The 13,656-nt window shown below is 37.2% G+C and overlaps 1 long non-coding RNA gene across 1 annotated transcript; it reads right to left on the bottom strand.

The window, feature by feature from the left end:
* On the bottom strand, positions 482 to 4,207 carry LOC109842051. The gene is made up of 3 exons (XR_002247288.1): positions 4,131 to 4,207; positions 837 to 973; positions 482 to 727 (listed from the first exon to the last, which is right to left on the bottom strand). It is a non-coding gene; the product is annotated as an uncharacterized LOC109842051 (long non-coding RNA).

Genomic DNA, 13,656 nt, shown 5'->3' with positions numbered 1-13,656 from the left:
ACTATCCAATGCACATATCCAACAATTCTATTATACACAATACACATATCCAACCATCCAATCCAAAATATACATCAACCAATTCCATTCAATATATACATCCAACCACATGTTCACTAGCGATACACATGAATAAGATATGGTACACGACATGAATAAAAGTAGAGTGCTATAACAAATAAAACTATTTATTGCATTAAAAAAAATCTCAGCTATCATCATCGTCGGTAGCATCTCTATCCCGGTTACGAGAACGTGTGTTGCTCCCTCCAATATCTCAACTCTGAAGGTCCAATTAAAAAATAATTATGTGGTGTTTGATAACATAGTAAACAAAAATGAATTTATACATATAAGAAAAAAATAAGGTGTTTGAACGATGTTCTGCCTAGCGCCGGAATTATCGCCAATCGAGTTTATGATCCGTATGATTCCACCGTACGTGGTATGGAGAATAGCACCACCTAAATATTCCATAACGTACCCCATGAGATTATCCATTGAGTTGGCCATTCTCGCAACTCTAGTCATCTCAGTAGTCACCTAAATATACAGCTCCGAATTAATCTTATCAAACAAATACACGGAGATGCGTGCGATAAATGGCATAGCTTGAAAACTGCTTGGGGCTGCTCTCGTTATTGTAGATGACGTGGAGGATGCTGTGGATGATCTTATGCTTATGTCGGGTGAAGCTCCAACACCATACAGATGATATCTTCTTCTCCTATTATTAGGGAGAAATAAAATTAGATTTTGCTTTCGAATTCAATAATGTAAACAAATATAAATAGGAACGTAGCATTCAAATTGAATCGATTTTTTATCATCCATACCTATTATGTCCCATTACGTTCTGCGTGAGAGTGATGTTCTCCTATGTAGAAAGCATATGAGGGTCTGGTTCGCCTTGTTTCCCCTCATGTGACAACCTCATTGATGCATCCTCCTTGGATGCAGTCTCAAATACCGCCTAAAGCACAAATATATAGTTAATTCAAGGTAAAGACTATATTATTTGTGTTCTAGTTTTCTCGTAATATTAACACGAAATAGAGTTAATAATACTACTTAAGATGTATATAAGTCTCATCATCAACTCAAGATTTGCCTTGATCTTTTCCTGATTCTTTTCCTCACCCCTATAACTATCACGGAAAGTACCATACACCGCTTTTGCCTTCAAGTGTATCAGCATTTTCGATTTTCCTTGTCATATTATACATTTATGAGATTTCATAATCATATTAATAATTAAGATCATTTTAGTTCTCAAGGCAGAAGCATTCCTGTATATTTACATACACATTTAGTTCGGATAATTTAATACCAATTACTAATTATTAATAAATAAAAAGCTAAAGCAATATGCAGTTATCATAAGCTCGGTCCATATCGCCTCGTATACGGTCCATGGTAGTTCTCAGAAGTGAAAATATGGGTTGATAATGTTCGCTCTACGCACGAGAACCCCAATATATGCATTCAATCTTGTCGACCAAGAACCAGCGGGCAAATTATAACTATTCTAGATTATTATATTAAAAATAATAATGCATTTCATAATAACTTTTCAGATTATCATATTAAAACAATAATGCATTTCATAATAACATATCTCATGATCATGTAAATATTTTTTCTTAACTATGATGAAAATTGAATTTGTAGATGAGGAGGCTCTTCGACCCGGGAGGTGATCGAAGACGGAGTATCATTCCTTATTTTCAGCAGCTTCATATTTTCATATTTTCATATTTTCAGCACGAGAACCCCAATATATGCTTCATATTTTCAGCATCCAATATTTATAATTTTTATCAAAACCTAATTTTATTAGGTGGATCGGTATATCATTCCTATTCAGTAGCTTCATATTCCTACACCTACAACAAGGACAATACATAGCACCGCTTCTTAAATTTCTCAAATTTATTTCAATATAACGCATGAAGGCGTCACATCCCTCCTTGTATCGTATGCTACGAAATCTATGAAGTCGTGGGATATCTATTCATGATTTGTCAGGAATTATCCCCATCTGTAAATTATATATAATTATTAACTATGATTAGTCTCACAAGTACTAGTACATCCATGACTCTTGTACATTTAACACACATCAAACATACATTCATATATCATTTAACAATATGAATATTTATCTACATAAAATATATATGAAACATATGTAGAAACTAATTACATCAATCTAGCGGCTGTCATAGGAAGGCTTCTATCCATTAAGAATATAGTAGTGCTCACATCCAACTTCGTATACTTTGTATATTTTTATTTCTTAAAAATTTCGGCAGCACCTACCTGTTGTTCTCCCTGTACAGTGTGTGGATGTTATTATGCGTATCAGCAATAGCCCAAAACGCATAACAACATACGCCTATTGTACACGAAGAACAACGAATACGTACTGCCAAAACTTTCAAGGATGAAAATATACAAAGTATACAAAGTTGGATGTATGTACTACTATATTCCTAACCCGTCCGAGAAGGACAGATCCAATAATTACGAATTTCAGTTCCAATTCTTTATTCGTATAATATAAAATAAACGATCATTTTCAAGAGAAAACTTTGTCTTCTACCCAAATATGGGTCGTCTATCTTATATTATAAGTCCAAAGAATTGACCGTAATTATTGGACGGAAGTCTAGGATAACGTTATTTTTTTCATTCACCTAAATTGGATTATAACACATTATTAAAAAATATAATATATTATATATCACTCTATTTTTTGAAATTAATCCAATATGAAAAAGAAAAATCCAAGTCATAGTCACAATACAATTCATAAAACATAAGCGGTTCATTTAGTGTCAAATTGCTTCGCATATTCCGATCTCATTACCGGGAGGATGTCATAGTTAGCGGTTTTCCATTTATGGATGCATAAATAAAAAAATATTTGAAACACAGTGAGTATATGAGAAATCTAAATTCAAGCCAGTATATTAAATTCAAAAGTATATATTAATTAGTAATTTGAGGTTTAGAACATAGCTTATAGAAAATTTGATATATACTCTAGCTACCCTTTGAAAATGGATTTAGAGAAGGTGGACGTGCCCTCTTCATTGATCTTGAGGAATTGGCAGATATTGCAATTCGATTGCTTCCAATGAAAGAAATAAGCATGATCTCTATACTGTATTTTAGTCAATCTAGCTCCATGTCCTTCAGAGATGTGCTGTTTTGAAACTGATACCATAACCTTCTCAATAGCAGTAAATTAACCATATTATTTAGTGAAGATGCTCTTTTAAGTGATGGACTTGTGTGTGTAAGCTTTGAGTTCAACCTAAGTCTAAATACTCTTATACTATGAGTTAATTTTTATATTTGTAAGAAAATTGCTATTCCAAGAGTCCTATGAAGAATACATACTTACTCTGCCAGAAATCTGCCCATGTAGAATGATAATCCATCTTTTTTTTATTAATCGCAACATGAATTGTATTTAATATAAACCATGGCAATAAGTTTCAAAACTTGATACTACAGGACGTCTATGTGCTATTAACCCCGCCAAAAAAAAAGGAAAAAAAAAAGAAGAAAAAGAATAAAACAACTGTCTAAATGGCTCTATTTACTAGACGATATATAAAAACCTGCGTAATCCTTGCATCAAAGATTCACTTCTTCTGCTAATTAGGGTAAACAGTCCGAGTCTAGAAGTTGACAAGTAAACGGGCTTCACAAATAATTTCTCAACAAGGAGACGCAGCATTTTAGGAGCTTCCGTTGATCGGGCGGCTGGGGTTTCAACTGTAGCAAGTGAAAATTTCAACAATACACCAAGGAGCAAAATATAAGGCCATATAATATGCCTATCACAATATCCTGGTCTTGAAACTGGTGATATCACTTGTAAACGTTCTAAGCTACTAAACTGCAGTTTTAGGCTTTGTGCAAAAGCTTGAAGACGCAAAAACTCAGAAAATTTGATAATATTCACTCCAAATTAATAATAATAATAATAATAATAATAATAATAACTTCCTTTTCGTGTCTCTATGGGAACTTGCAGAGGGAAGAAGATTGCTCAGATTTCCAAAGTAATTGCATAAAATTTCTAAAAATTAAAAAAAAAATCAAAATTTGCATACTTGTTTAAGATGGTGGTGGAGCAAGAAAAAGCGATCGATATGGAGGAGGAGGGCGGTTGGAGATATGGAGCAAGAGGACGGCGGCGGAGGAGGAGAGCAGCGGAGGAGGAGGGTGGCGGGAAGCGGGGCTGCGGGAAGAGGGAGAGAAAGAGGGCGTGCGCTAGAGCGAGCGGGTATGGGTGAGCGGGGGGCGGCGGGCCGCTGTGGAGGGTGGGTACGAGGGGAGCGGCGGCAGAGGCGGGGCGGCGGGGCGGGCGCGTGCAGCAAGAGAGAGAGAAGGAGGGCGACGGAGAGCAGGGCGGGGGCCGGGGGCGACGAGACAACAAAGAGGGAAATCATAGGAGAAGAAAAAAATTGGGGATATGAAAAATTTTTTTGGGGGTGCGGGAGGAGAAAATCGAGAGAGAGTGTGTGAGAGAGAGAGTAGGGCGGCTGGTGGGTCGTTTAGAGTTTCTTTTTTTTTTTTTTTTGGTTACTTAGCATCTCAGACTGAAATTTTTCGTCTAGGTTGCTTCATTCTAGACGGAATTCCGTCTAAGACGAGGATACTTTTTTTTTAATAACCGTCTAGTTTGTCAATCTAGACGGAAAATTCTGTCTAGATTGATCCAAACTAGACTGAACAAACTAGACGGAATTTTTTTCCGTCTAGTTTGAGGCAAACTAGACGGAAAAATTTATGTCTAGTTTATTCATTTTTCTACTAGTGAAAGAAGATCAATGATGTATTTAGGCTGTGAAAGAATGATATATACCATCAGGAATTATAGGACCATAATGCCTACAAAAATAATGAAGATTACTAAGATCTTTGAGGGACAAAGACTGATGCAGAGTTGAAAGAAGGGCCTAAGTAAGAGATGAGCTACTACGCGTGAGAAGAATTTCATTGACATAGACGATAGCGTACATGTGAATATTGTTGGATATGCAGGTGAAAAAGAGAGGCATCACTTTTCGAGGCAACATAACCAAAGAACACAAGGCAATTGTGAGCTTTTGAAATCATGCCCACAGGAACTGTTGAGGCTATAAATAGATTTGTGGAGACGACGTGAATGTCGATTTGATGAATTGGGCAATTGTGAGTGATAGCAAGGGAGAGGACAGCAAGAATGGTGGTGGGTTTTATGATGGGGCTAAAGATTTTCACATAATATAGACCCTCTTGTAGATGGAAGTCTTTGGCAACAAGTCGAGCAGTGTGTCATTCAAGGAAGCCATCAGCATTATAGTCATTTCAAAAGACCATTTACACCCAACAATATATATTCATGTGAAGCTACCGAGAAATAAGAGATCAAGTTCCATTAGATAAGAGACTATTAATTTCATCAGACATGGCCACCTACCATTGCTAGTCCATGTCGGCATCAACGACATAATTGGGTTTAGGGTTATCGATCAGAGGATTGAGTAAGGCTTTAGGTTGTGGGCGATGAGTGGAGAGAAGGGCTTTGTAGCCGCAAAGGCTAGCAAATGCTCGATAATTGGCAAGTGGGAAAGTACGTAGGTTATGATGAGGAGGTGTGGGTGGATGCGAAGTTCGAGTTGAGCTTGGGGATAGAGAGAGTGCATTTCTGTCAAGAATTTGGAAGGGAAATAGTGCTAATTATAGTCTTCCCCAAATCTAAACTTTCAAAAAAAACACATCTTTCAAGATTTGATTGGACTGAACAAAGAGGCTAAATCTTAGCCTAATACCCAATCAAATCTATGGCGGATCTCATGAATCTTCAAACAAAATATCTCAGCCACAGATCACGCCGTGAATCCAAAGGCGTAATCTCAACAACAATCGCTAGTTAGCGAACGTCGTTAATCGACGAACATCGCCCACACAGCTCAATGTAAGATGAATCTCGCCAGTATGTAGAATCAGCTAAACTTTGCTGATTTCTTGACCTCGACCCAATATTAGTATGACCAAACTTCGTTCCAAATATAGAATTGGATGAGTACAAGAATTATTAAGCCTTCAGTACAAGTCTACAGTGAATAAAGCTGTGTTCAATGGTACACCTCTGCAACCGAGTAGATTAAAGATAATTTTCAATCAAAACAAGATGAGTCGAGCTATGTTCAATAGTACACCTCTAGCTATTATCGAAACTATTTCAATCCTTGCTACAAGTCAAATACAGAATCTTGAAAACTTTAGGGGGAGGTCTTCTAGACAGTTAAAATATATTACATCTAGGCCAATGATTCGGCTTGGAACAAAAAAGTGAACGCTCATGGGCTAAACACTTAAAATGAGTTTAAAGTTGAGCCCACGAAAAGCTGTAGCAAAGCTCGCTTGACAGAACATATAAACTCTGCCACACAGCTCATCTCGACTGACCTGACTGAGTCAAGAGTGGGTTAACTCCAATTTAGACTTTAGACCGAGTCAAAAGACATTATTGAGTCGGCCAAGTCACAATTCGACTCTTGTGCTAAATTTGAACTTACTAGTGAAGTTCGCCAACTAATTAGTCAGTGAACTTTGTCCACGGTGACCCACATTGGACAAGTTACCCATTATTCAAAAGTAATGGCCCACCCACATTTGAGTGAGCCTCTCCCAAATATTTTTTGTGATCTCTGCCAGTTAATTAATTAGTGAACCTCGCCAAGCAACCTTTTGAGAGCTATTTTTAAGGAGATAACCTCTCCTCCACCATCTCCTACTTTAATGGCACTTAATCAAGCTATTAACTCTCTCTTTTAGTTAGAAGCTATTAACTCTCTCTTTTAGCCTGTAAGAGGAGGAGGAGATTGTTCATTTGACACACACACATATATATTTAGACACACAAAAGGGAGAAATCAAACATCCCATACATGCACAGCAAGAGATCCATCGTCTTAGCCAGATCGTCAGCAGTGTATAAGATTGACGCTCCATCGGTACTAGGTAAAGAACCCAACTAAAAAAGTTCTTATTTCTCTTTTGAGTTGTAATCTTTGTCAATTATAATTCAAAGACCCTAAACAACTGGTCCATTAAGATTCAGGTCAACTTAAGCCTGTAAAAACTAGTATCACAAACTACCATGCAAACTGCTACTTCAATGATAAGAAGGGCCAAGGAGGATACATAGCTGCTCAACATGAAAGAAATGCAAAGTGTCCTTGAAGTTAAATGCAATTTTTAGAAAAATTATCAAATTGATACTTTATGATCTCTAGTTATTGCGAGCTTCATATATGTTACAATCCGACTATCAATGATGATCATAAGGTAGCAGCTTCCTTTATATATGTAAGCTAATTATGTTCGAAGTCGGGAGAGAACTTGATAAGTCTAGGTCAGATAATTATGAGGATATACAATATAAAGAAAATAACTATATATAGATATAACGCATATGATATTGCGCCTGGCGGAAGCGTACACAATCTTTAACGAGTCGGTAAGCGCAGGAAGAATCACAAACAAGTGTAGTCCATAATAGAATGACCAAAACCAATCACAAACACAGAGAATTTACGTGGTTTGACAATCTGTCTATGTCCACGGGGAGAGGATGGGGAGATTTCACTATATGGAGGAGAAATATAATGGGTTACAACTCTCTTAAACACTCACAATAACCCTAACCAACAAGATCTCACTCCCTCACAATAATCTCCCTCTCAAAGTGCTCAAAAGTCTCAAAGTTCTCTGATTAACGCCTCTCTACAAACCCTAGAAAATGTGTTTCTATTTATATCAAAACTCAATCCAAAACAGGCTAGGAATCCAAACTGGCCCAATTAACCGCTATCAGTCAACCGATGCACCTTTATCAGCCGACCGATAAGTCTCCATCAGTCGACCGATTAGGTGGATCGATCGACTGACCAGAACGATGATTTCCATCCCTGTAACGTGCATGTCATCGGTCGACTGATACTATTCATCAGTCGACTGACCAGAGACATTTCCTGTAGCTTCGAATTTCCTTATATTATGTTGACCGAGTTGCATTTTCGGTCGACCGACCATGCCATTTTGACAATTCTCCACATCGGCGAAGTGTTCCCAAAACTAAGCCGACACCAACATGATCACCAATGCGTCGTCTCTCCAAATTCGGTTGCACCAATATGGTTGCCTACGTACTCTCTCTCCTACAGGATCAAGCCGCTTGTAGTTCATCCAAATGGCCTCTAAAGGCCTAAACAGGCACAAATTCACAACAAGCTTCTACAATGATCGAACTTGTTGATAGGGATCACCTTCGTGATCATATCTGCTGGATTATCTTTTGTGTGGATCTTCACGAGCTCCACATCCTCATCTTCAACAACATCTCGAACGAAATGATAATGAATTTCAATGTGCTTCATCCTTGTATGGAAAACCTGATTCTTCGCCAAATAGATAGCACTCATGCTATCACAATGAATGGTGACAGACCGCTGCGAAACACCAAGGTCCTCCAAAATTCCTCAAAGCCAAATTGCCTTCTTAACAGCCTCCGTTATCGTCATATACAATACCTCTATCGTCGACAAAGTAACTGTAGACTACGAGGTGCATCTCCAGCATACCGGTGAACGGGTCAAAGTGAACACATATCCCGTCATCGACCGGTGCTTATCCAAATCTCCAGCATAGTCTGAATCGACGTAACCAATACACAACTTCTCACCATTAGTGTCACGCTCAAACATCAAACCAATATTGAGAGTATCTCGAATGTACCTCAAAATCCACCTCACGGCATCCCAATGACTCGGACCCGGGTCATGCATGTATCGTGAAACCATGCTAACTGCCTGTGATAAATACGACCTTGTACATACCATGACTTACATCAAACTTCCCACTGCACTCACATAAGGAGTCTTTGATATCAAATCTCTATCTTCAACTGACTTTGGTGAAAGATCAGCTGAAAGCTTCAAATGGTCTCCCAAAGGTACACTGACTGGCTTCGTCTCCATACTAACATTAAATCGCTATAACACTTTCTTCAAATAAGCCATCTGTGTTAAACAAAATCTTCCCTTATCTCTATCTCTACCGATCTCCATCTCCAAAATGTATTTTGTTTCACCCAAATCCTTCATCTCAAACTCACTCGAAAGCTGTATCTTTAATTCATCTATGACGGATCTAGAAATGGAAATAACCAACATAACATCGACATAAAGTAACAAATAAATATACGTACCTCCATGCAACTTATAATAGTACACATAAGGATCAAACTAGCTCCTAATGTATGAATGGCCGAGCATAAACCCATCGAACCGCCTATACTACTGTCTTGGAGATTGCTTCAACTCGAATAACGACTTATTCAATCTACAAATCAATTTTTCTTTCTCTGCAGCTCGAAACCCTAATGGCTGAGTCATATAAATTTATTCATCAAGATCATCATGAAAAAAGTTGTTTTCATGTCCAGTTGATCCAATTCCAATCCATAATGTACCATCAAAGCTAGTAAGATCCGAATTGAATAGTGCTTCACCACCGGAGAGAAGACCTCATTATAGTCAATACCTTATTCCTATGCATAACTCTTTGCTACCAACCTAGCCTTAAACCTCATTGGAGTACCATGAATGCCCTCCTTCTTGGTATACACTCATTTGTAATCAATTGTCTTCCGTCCGTTTGGAAGCTCGACAAGCTTCCATGTGTCGTTCTTATGAAGAGACTCCATCTCTTCCTGCATAGCAACCAGTCACAAATCAGCCTTTCAACTCTACTTGAACTCTCTAAATGTAGTAGAAACCATCACATCGACACTCTCCACCAGAAGTGTATAAGCAACCACTGTATTGTTAGCCCTTATGTTTTGATGATAATTTACAACCACCATTATCGGTACTAATTGCTTGTTAAGTGATATTATAGTTGATATATATATCAAGCTTGTTAGTACCATTCATGAAGGATTGGATGGAATATGAGCTACAACATCAATATCTATATAGGAGGTGGAGGCAATGTGATGAAGCACATGTTAATCAAGAACAACATATACAAGTGAAAGCTTCATCAAATCAAAGCAATATCAAGACTCAAAGAGATGTTATTCTATGTGAGGATATTTGCTAATTTTTCTTTTCTCTCTAGTGCTAGATTGTAGGCAAGTAGTTGTAGATTTCATTTGAAGCTATTCGGGATATCATACACACTTGCACACCTTTAAAACTTGTATTTTGGTACTTTTGTCAAAATGATGTTTTTCATAAATACGATGACCTTTTTGCAAAATTCCTTTTCAAACAAGTTTGTCAAAATGATTATAAACTTTCTCCAAAGTTTTATATTTTTTGGAATTTATTTGATATTTTTAAACATGGTTTAAAGTTCAGTTTTCCTGTGCAAATCTGATCTGTGCATGTTCAGTCGACTCATAAGTCGACTTATAAGTCGACTTACGAAGTGCAGCGGAATTACCATTTTTATCTACTGAGTCGACTCATATAAGTCGACTCATTAGTCAACTCATGAGTCGACTCATATATTAGTCGACTTATCAGAGAGCCGTTGTACAGTAACGGCTAGTTTCAGAAATTCGGATTTTGGGGGATTTTGATGGTTTCTTTGGGGTTTTGGCTGCTGATATTTTTTACTATAAATACCCAACGACCTCATTTATTTTTCCAACCAACTTTGCAAGAGAAATCAATTGTGTTTAATTCTTGAGTTCAAAAGCTTTAACTTTCAAAATCCAATTGCTTGTTTTATATTTCCACATCCCACATCTCAAAGCTTCAAGTGAAATCTCTCTCCTTGCCATAGGGCTGTTGTAAGAGAGAGCAATCTCAAAGCTTCAAGTGAAATCTCTCTCCTTGCCATAGGGCTGTTGTAAGAGAGAGCAATTCTTTATTTGCTATCATTGATTGTGTGGTGATCTCGTCCTTGCCATAGGGCTGTTGTAAGAGAGAGCAATTCTTTATTTGCTATCATTGATTGTGTGGTGATCTCGTGGAGATCAACTGTGTCGTGAGATCTCATGGAGATCGCTGTGTAGAAGAAGTTCCGGCTTCCAAACCGGGTTGTGTACTGGATTCTCCTCGAGAGTGGGGAGCGGGGATGCAGGCTAGAGAGTCGAACCTCGTGAACATCCCGCGTCATTTGGATAACAATTTCTATTTTATCTCTCTTTATTTCTAGCTTTATATTTTGTGGTGTTTACTTGTCTTATTTTTTATTGCACTTTTATTGCCTTAAGACCCTAATCACCCTCCCCCCTCCTAGGGTCCAACAATTGGTATCAGAGCTTGGTCTCTATATTATTTTTTGGTCTAATCATCTTAGAGAAAGGATCTGATGGAGGCTTCAATGAATGTGCATATGTTAGAAGGACAATCCACACCTAGACCCCCACTTTTCACCTGTAGTAATTTTGTATATTGGAAAGCTAGGATGAGAATCTATCTTCGTTGTATTGACCTTGACATCCTAGACATCATTGAAAAGAAATATGTAGAAAAGCCTAAAACTAGCTCTATGACCGATGGTGAGAGGCTCCAAGCCAATATCAATGTAAAAGCTATGAATGCCTTAATTTGTGGCCACACACCAAATGAATACAATAGGGTTTCTACTTGTGCTACTGATGCGGCATAAACATGTACCAAAAAGGTTGCAAGTGCACAACCGTGTCAAGTTATAGTATTTTGTAAAAGCTATGAATGCCTTAATTTGTGGCCACACACCAAATGAATACAATAGGGTTTCTACTTGTGCTACTGATGCGGCATAAACATGTACCAAAAAGGTTGCAAGTGCACAACCGTGTCAAGTTATAGTATTTAAGATATCGATCCCACGAGGAAGGTGTTTTGTAGGAGAAAATATAAAATCGGTTCTTATGTTGTGTGTGTGACAAGTAGGAGTGATAAGTGAATGTGATTGTGGAGAGATAGAGAGAGTGGAAGTGATAGTGTGTAAATCGGCACGAGATATAAGTGAGAGTGGACGTGACAAAGAATGAATATGATCAATAAGGCAAGAAGGAAAAGGAAAATAAAAATCAAGAATAAAGAAAATAAAATTCAAGAATAAAAGAAAATGTAAGAAATTAAAGATGGTGGATTCAATTATAGATATGGGTAATCTACAATTGAACCCACTTCTTAGAAAAGGGTGATTCCCTAGAGGGTTCTAGCCTAAAGGCGAATCAAACAAAATAAAAATAAACAAAAAGAAAAACTAAACCCAAGAGGGTTCTAGCCTCAAGGTGAATAGTATAAGAAATTAAAATCTAACTACAAAATAAATTGCAAAATCTAAACTACAAAATAAAATTGCAAGAATTAAATGCAAGAAATTAAATCTATTCTATAAGCATGAAATAAATCTAAGGCAAGAGGGTTCTAGCCTCTTGGCTATTTAACAAGAAAATAAAATCTAAACTACAAGCATAGAAATAAATCTACACTAATAAGCAATAAAAAGGAAATAAAAGAGAAAAAGGAAAGAAAATGCAAACCTCTAAATAATTCTTCATCTCCATCTTCATCATCCAACAAAGAGAAGAAATATTTAAAGTGGTGAAAAAATTATTATTATTAATTGCAACTAAAGTTACAATTTTGGAAGGCCTTCTCAATTAAGAGTAGCCCTCCTCTCCAAAAGGAGTTTACAAAATTTTCACACCTCTAACCCCTCACTCTCTACCCCTATTTATAGTAAACATCAGTGAATGAGAGCCATTGGATCAAACTTGAGCCCCAAGACAAGCAAAATCAGCCATTGACGCGCGCTACAGTAATCTGGCATCGATGCAGGCATCGATGCAGGTATCGATGCCAGCATCGATGCCCACATCGATGCCGACATCGATGCCCACATCGATGCCGACATCGATACCCACTATGCTTCGTCTCGTCGAGATAGGCGATTTTCATATATTATATGTTAAATTCCGCCTTCCGGATTGAGAGATATCGTCATTTCTTTGCGGCCAACCATCTTGAATATAATTTCTCTTCATATTGGATTTTTGATTTTCTCCGGCTTCTACAGGCTACTCGGCTTGATTCTGGGCTTGGGATTTTTGACTCTTGCTTGTGTTCTTCATTTAATTCATGGGTTTTTGTTGAGATAAGAGATCTTGGGCTTTATTCTTCACTAACCTGCAATTAAAGATAAAAAACAATTATTAGTGGTATATTTATTCATATAAAATAGATAATAAGGGTATAAAATTGTAATAAAATATGATTATCAACAAAAATCTAATTATAAGCATAGAAATAAATCTAAACTAATAAGCAATAAAAGAGAAAAAGAAAGAAATGCAAACCTTCAAATAATTCTCCATCTTCATCTTCATCTTCATCATCCAACAAAGAGAAGAAGAGAAAAATTTAAAGTGGTGAAAAAATTATTATTATTAATTGCAACTAAAGTTACAATTTTTGGAAGGCCTTCTCAATTAAGAGTAGCCCTCCTCTCCAAAAGGAGTTTACAAAAATTTTCACACCTTAACCCCTCACTCTCTACCCCTATTTATAGTAATCTTCAATGAATATGAGCCATTGGATTTGTCTTGAGCCCCAAGCAACAATCTCCACATTTGAATTT

Source organism: Asparagus officinalis, chromosome 1 (assembly GCF_001876935.1).
Source record: "Asparagus officinalis chromosome 1, Aspof.V1, whole genome shotgun sequence".
In the NCBI taxonomy this organism is placed as follows: Eukaryota; Viridiplantae; Streptophyta; class Magnoliopsida; order Asparagales; family Asparagaceae; genus Asparagus; species Asparagus officinalis.
This window is presented reverse-complemented; position numbering and strand designations above follow the sequence as displayed.